Genomic DNA, 7,072 nt, shown 5'->3' on the forward strand with positions numbered 1-7,072 from the left:
AAAGTAAATTAAGAATCAATTTATCATCTTATCTGTTGACTAGTGATCAGTGTCGCTGGTTACCTATATCAATAAAGTAATTTTGAGTTTGGGCCTCTAAGTTATGTTGGCTAAATTAAGGTCTTTAAAATATTGTTTTTTTTTTAATATTCTGTAAAAAAATAATCTTAGTTTAGTTTAACTAATTTGACTTATGATTCTCAATAAAAGAAGAATTGTATATAAACTCGAAGCTACATTACATAGTAGGAAGTTGTAGACATTTGCAAATAATCACCTTCAGGAAATGTTGTTGTGTATAGGAATAATAAAATACGCTTCCATGAAATAAAAGCACTATATATTCGTAACGTGATTTATGTGATCTTAACTATTTTATTGTGCTGTTCTCTTAAATCTCAACCTTCAAAACACTTACCAACATAGTAACGAGTTATAAATACACACACAAAGCTGTGCCGTATTCCAATAGCGATAACAGACCCAACAATTGACGAGTATGCAGCGTTTTTTTACAGATTGCAAACGGGTTGGTGTCTCACCTGATGATAAGTGATACCCATGGACACTCGCACTGCAAGATGGCGAACAAGCGCGTTGCCGGCCTTTTAAGAATTAGTACGCTTTTTTCTTGAAGGCAAACTAAACAAATTAAATGTAAACTTTCTTTTGAAACACCTTTTATATAAAACTATGTGGCCAATCCAATTTTTATTTAGGAAAATTAATTACAGTTGATGTTTTTTCGGCTCCACCGAAGACTTTCTAAGTGCGCATTTACTATTTGCACGTACAGTGAAGGAAAACAACGTAATGACACATTATAGCAAAAACTCGATGTGTGATGTACCTACTTGCCTATTAGATTGATAAATGATCATGAAACAGAAATCTGTGGCCCACAACAAAAAAGTTGTAAATGACATTTTATCTAGTCAAAATGTTGTTCAACATATAATCATACATTTTAAAATAACAAACACATCTTTATCTTCATTAAACGAAAGCAAATGGCTGCGGTGTGAAACGCGGTATTCGAATTTTATGACGCAATAAAATATATTTCAATGTTTGTGTAATATCGGTAATTTATAGTCCAAACATTGCTTCGATGTGAAGTGGTATATATATATATATATATGAATACGTAAGTGTTCATTTGGAAACTAAAAACCTTCAAATGCAATTTAGCTGTTTATAGCTGCACTATATTTACACAAAATAAGGTCGCACGTGTGGTCAAGATAATACATACAAAATAATATCTCAAATGGTTTTTCCTTATCAGCCTGCTAGGCCCCAGGCGATTATGGGTGGCTTGGATAACCTTGACGTTGACGTGGTGCCTTTGTTCGTGAGCTGCAGCATCTTGGTATGATATGGTTGGTGGACTCATTTTCCGCACTGAAACTCATATTTGGTCCGTTTTGCGTTAAGTCCTGGCTAATTTAGCCAGCCTAGCTCCTTCTAAAAGCACAGAAAACTCCCAAGCACCTCAAAGTTGCAAGGAATTTTGTATGTTAATTAACCACAGCCTCGCATTCCAGGACTACATGGGTGACTGATTCCTCTGCGCTGAAACAGCGTCTGCACATGGGGTTGTCTAGGAATTGCCCTTATTTGTTTTGAGATTGGTTCTATTTAAGCTTAGAAGTCGCTTTGTTAGTTGCGGGTTCACTGCTGGCAGAGCCATTAATTGTAAGGAAAAATCTCGCTGTTGGCCTTTAGGGCTTTTACAGCCTAGCTCGGCCTGAATGGGCGGTTTTCTTGCGAAGGGCTTCTCCTGTGAGACTAGAACCTCAGCTTGAATCGTCGCGGGGTGAGTGCGTTTAAAGAATTGATATGCTCTTTCCTTGAAGTACCCTAAGTCGCAAGACGGCGAGAATAAATATCCTCCCTGATGCGAACTCCTGCCCGCGACACAAATGAATGTTCTAATTTGTTCCCCGGATAGGAGAGATAGGAAGTATCGGCCGGATATTAGAGACTCGGTAAGAAAGAAAAGTTAAAATAAGGCCGGTTGTAGCAGTCTCATTCTCATCGCTGTAAGCACTCGAATCATAGTAAAAAAGACCATAAATTCATTCAAAAATTTAAATGAAGTCAACTGTTTAAGTCAAATTTATTTGTATACACATTCTAGCGGGACATTGTCTATGCTTGAAAACGAAATGCATTTTTCAGTTAATCCTATTATTTATTATTATATTATATTACAAATTAACCTTAAAATACATACAATTTTATTGAAGATTAATGTAATATATCTTTATCTAATATTTTTTCAGCATTACCACAATTCGTAGAGTGGAGTGCAGGGTCAACATTTATTAGGCTTATAAAAGAAGCAATAAAGAATTATTTGCTACGGTTAATGGAATCCTAGACGATCTGTCGCTGACTTTACGACTGTTTTCCCGACGCGACGAGCGTAACGTACACAAAGTAACGTACACCTTTAATCTAATATAATGTCGGTATGTATATAGTGGTATTAAATAGAAATAAATAATTACAATATTCTGAATAATATTTTTTGATAAATTTAAAAAACATTCAAAAAGTTTGGTGCTAAATTAATATGTTATATTATATATATAATAATAATAGTAATAATAGTATATCTATACAATATAATAGAACACGCGGAGACCCCATGCTTGCCAAAAAGTTTTTCCAAAATTTTCCTAAAAGAATAGATCTATTGGAAACCGCGGAGTTATGTCCGTATACTTTTTTTAGTTAATGAATGCTTTTTTTTAGTTTTCACTTTCCCTTATTTTTTTATTAAAGCTTATTATTTTAGCATTAAAAAGGGAAAGTAATATATTAAAATAATATGTGTGGTTTTATTATTCGAAATCCATAAGAAATGCTCTGTTGTGTGCTTCTCAGTATACGCTTTAAAAAAATCAATTTCTGGACATAAATGTCTATCTAAATATATGTCTATGTCAAAATAACACTTTCTAAATACTATCAGGAACTCATTTTGCTATGCTCTGCTGGTGAGTGCTTTGCTAACTTCATCATGTGCTTGTTGGTATTATAATTAACAGTGTAACACGAGGTTATATTTTACGGTGCTTTTAGAAATTTAATAGTTAGTCAAACACGTGTTTATTTTGACGTAAAATACATTTGGAGTAAAGGCGAGATTTAGGAGGCTTAAGGTGAAGTCAAAAATGCATTGGATTTTGACGACGTCGCGTCTATAAGGAACTGCGGTAAGGTAATCGTTCTGTTGTCCATTATACACGAGTCTTTACCCCTCTTTGTCATGACTGTGAGGGATATTAATGACTAAGATGATTAATTATGTGCACAGTGAGTTGCGTTATTGGCAAGCTATAGTTTGTCAGTTTTTGTAGTGTTTACCTATTTTCATACTCATTATTTTTAATACTCATCAACGTAAGAATAATAATTTATTATGGAGGATAAGGAACAAAAATATTATCGTGATACAATCAAAAGTTCACATATTCTGTATTACATCGCCATTCGTGTATCTGTGTATAGCTTTTTAGTTTTTAGTTTGTCTTATTATTATTTTTTGTATTACTTTAGATTAAGGTTATATATATTTTTTTCATATATCATTATGTTATGCACTTCTTCAGTTTACTTATCATACTTCTTTCTAGGGTTGCCAGGAAAAGATAGTTTGTTAGCGAAAAGGCCGCCCGTTGCATCCTTTATAATTTTTATGTTTGCGTTATTTTTGTTTTTCTTTAATGCAACGAAGTCTGAATAAATAAATAAGGGCGTGCAGATTTGTCTGAAAAAGAATTAAATTTTACATTATTAGTCATATCAATCAATCAGTCCTTTTATTATCACGTTATCAAAATATATTTCATTAATAACGTTTCACGCAAATAATAATTTATAGAATAATAAATGTTTTCCAAATGTTTAAGTCATTTAAAACATTCATGAAGTCGATTTTGAAAAACTCCTGTCTATTAAAGTAATGCCAGCTGTTGACTGTATATATAGTCTAATAAAGACAATACAACAAGATTTTTAAGGGGCATGGTCCCTAATGTTTCCATAAAATCGCGTTTGATGCATTTAGCCATCAAAAAATCAATATTATCTTTACAAATTAACCTCACTCTCAAAACCACAACAAAACAAAAAACGAGCAGAGATTTCCAAATTTTAAGAATTTCTATATTTAGACGGATGTCATGAGGTGAACGCATGGCCGACATGTCTTAAATATCAAAGAACATTTATAAATACTTAAAATAATGTTTTCCTTAACAAAAATAACCTTGTGTCATTGTACGACAGCATCTTGTACCAAAAATCTTGTAAACATGCAAACATTGCTAATAAGGGAAAACAAAGTAATACATTTCTGTTCTATTATAAAAATAAATATTAGTGCGTTAAAAATTGTTTCATGATCATTTGTTAATTTAATGGGCAAGTAAGTGATCCGCCTCCTATGCCTGACCACCCATCGTGGACTTTAGGCAAACCGGATTTCTCACTGTCACTACTGTTAAAAGCGCAGCCAAAAATTATTTGTAGGGTATTAGGTCGAATCAGTGTAAGGAATTTTTAAACGGTTTTTTTTAGCTTAACCTGAATAAAATCTAGTAACTTACGTTTGACCTCCTTCTTGTAGACTGATTCATCTACCTTTTACCTTTAGCTCTGATGACAATATAATGTAATTATCAAAAAGGTTAGTCGACATCACAGGAGAACGAAGAGCTGGCAGCTACCTCGCACAAAGAAGTAGTCTAGCTATTCAAAGGGGGAACGCTGCCAGTATCTTCGGAACCTTGCCTAAAGGGACTCCTTTTAATAATACTTTTTAATAATTAAATTTTAAGGTTAGCTATTAGATATATTTTTATGTATTATGTTATTTGTTTTTCAATTTGTATCTATATTAGTTTCGTCATGTAATTTGTATAATGAATGTCTTCCATTATGCTAACATAAATTATACGCAATATATCTGTCGATAACATTGTAAATCCAAGATGGCCGCTACAGAGCGGATTTTGTGTTAATTATTACTAAAATTTTATTCATTCTATTTATACTTACTGTGTGAACCGGAAAGTCCACTGCTTTCGACGACATGAGAGGCATCTACTTATCTATTGATTATCAAGAAGATATAAACGAATAAAAAAACATGAGGCATTATTTTTTATTGAAACGCTCGACATTCCTTAATATGATCCATTTATTTTCCTGATGATATGTACTATATACGGCTAATGTAGCTAAATCACATTTACAATGAGGAAAGGGTGCGACGAAACGATTAATCAAAGGCATTTCAATTATCCTAGGTGTGGCGCTAATGTGCTCCCGTCCCAAAGCCAATAGCCCACGAAATTCACACACATTCCATTTGCCAGGTGAAACGTCATTGGAACCCGTATATGTAAGTGTAACTTGAAATTTATATTAGGAACTTTTTTTGTTGTTGGAGGATTTATAAATGTGACGAATAAAACTTAAACGATCCTAATCCTTGGGATTGATTTGTTCCAGTTCAAACAATTTGTATTAAAAACTTGGCGATTGAAAAGAGTGACGGAAAGTTTCAACAAGCTATGGGCTTATAACTAACAGAGACGAATTTAAAGGAAATATTCTATAAAGTTCAGAGGCATCATTTTGGGATTTGCTGCAAAAGTCATTTAAAAGTTGTTTAAAGAAATATGCAGTACTGTTTAATCATCGGGGTTACCAATACCATTTACCTAAGGTATACAAAAATCTTGAAGCATTTGATATGTGGAGGAGAATCAGTGTACAAAATACAAATTTTATCACGCATACAACGATGGTTGTTATATTATGTAATAAGGCATATGTATGATCTCTATTATGCGCCTAGAGGGGTGGAAACTGATGAGGGTTTCTTATTTTACGTGTGATAAAACCCTAATAAGAACGAGATAACATTTTTCCACGTTATATTAAAGACATTTTGAATATAAACAGTGCGCTAGTCTGTTATTATTTGTAAGAAACCAAAAAGATTTCTATTACTTAAAGAAACTAATCTAAACTAATATTGTCTTTTAGCAACTAGTGATTAATCTTTTCATTTTTAAATTTAGAATTACGAAATTCTCATTTCTATTAACCGAGAGAGGAGATTAGCATTCCTTGTGCCTTCAGCGAGTGAATCTCAGCCCTGAGGTTATGAGTTCGGCCCCCAACTGTGCACCAATAGACCTCCTCGAATAGATTTCCTCGAACTATGAAGGAAAACATGTGAATAAATTGGCTGGCATTAGAATCAAAAAGTCGAAGCGTTTATCAGGCACAGGCGGCTACCTACTTATTAGAATGATAAATGATTATGAAACAGATACAGAAATATGAGGGCATTATAAGGTTGTGGCGCCACTGATTTAAGTATTTATTTTTTTTGATTATCTTGAGATTTTTGATATAAGGGTATTTATGGGAGTCGATGACGCGTGTCAAATTTAACGAAGTAGAATTTTAATACTTCAGAATGGTCATCAATTGATTACATTTAGGTTTCCGATTGTAGTCTTTATTATAAAACACTCTTTGATTTTTGGATTTCAATTAAAGAATTATAGTAGCATCACATCCGGCATCCCGTATGATAAAATTTGCGTCGTTGCCGTTTGCACGCATCCGTTTAGAAAGATTGGCAACCTCGCCCGGTGTCACAGTGCAGGAAGGATTCTTAAAGCGATATCTGACAAATTTTAATAATTGTTTACAATTTGTTACAGCTACAGTAACGTCCATAGCAGTGATGTTTCTTTTGTATTTTTTTTTAAATAGAACAGGGGGCAAACGGGCAGGAGGCTCACCTGATGTTAAGTGATACCGCCGCCCATGGACACTGTCAATGCCAGAGAGCTCGCGAGTGCGTTGCCGGCCTTTGAAGAATTGGTACGCTAATAATTAAATAAGAACATAAATTACAGAAGATACGTTCATTTAATATTGAATAATTATTCAATATTAATTTTATTGTCTATACTAGTCCAACTAGTTTAATATGCCGTTTAATCAACAGCCTAGATTTATAAATAGCGCTTTT

The sequence above is a fragment of the Pieris rapae genome, chromosome 22 (genome assembly GCF_905147795.1).
Source record: "Pieris rapae chromosome 22, ilPieRapa1.1, whole genome shotgun sequence".
In the NCBI taxonomy this organism is placed as follows: Eukaryota; Metazoa; Arthropoda; class Insecta; order Lepidoptera; family Pieridae; genus Pieris; species Pieris rapae.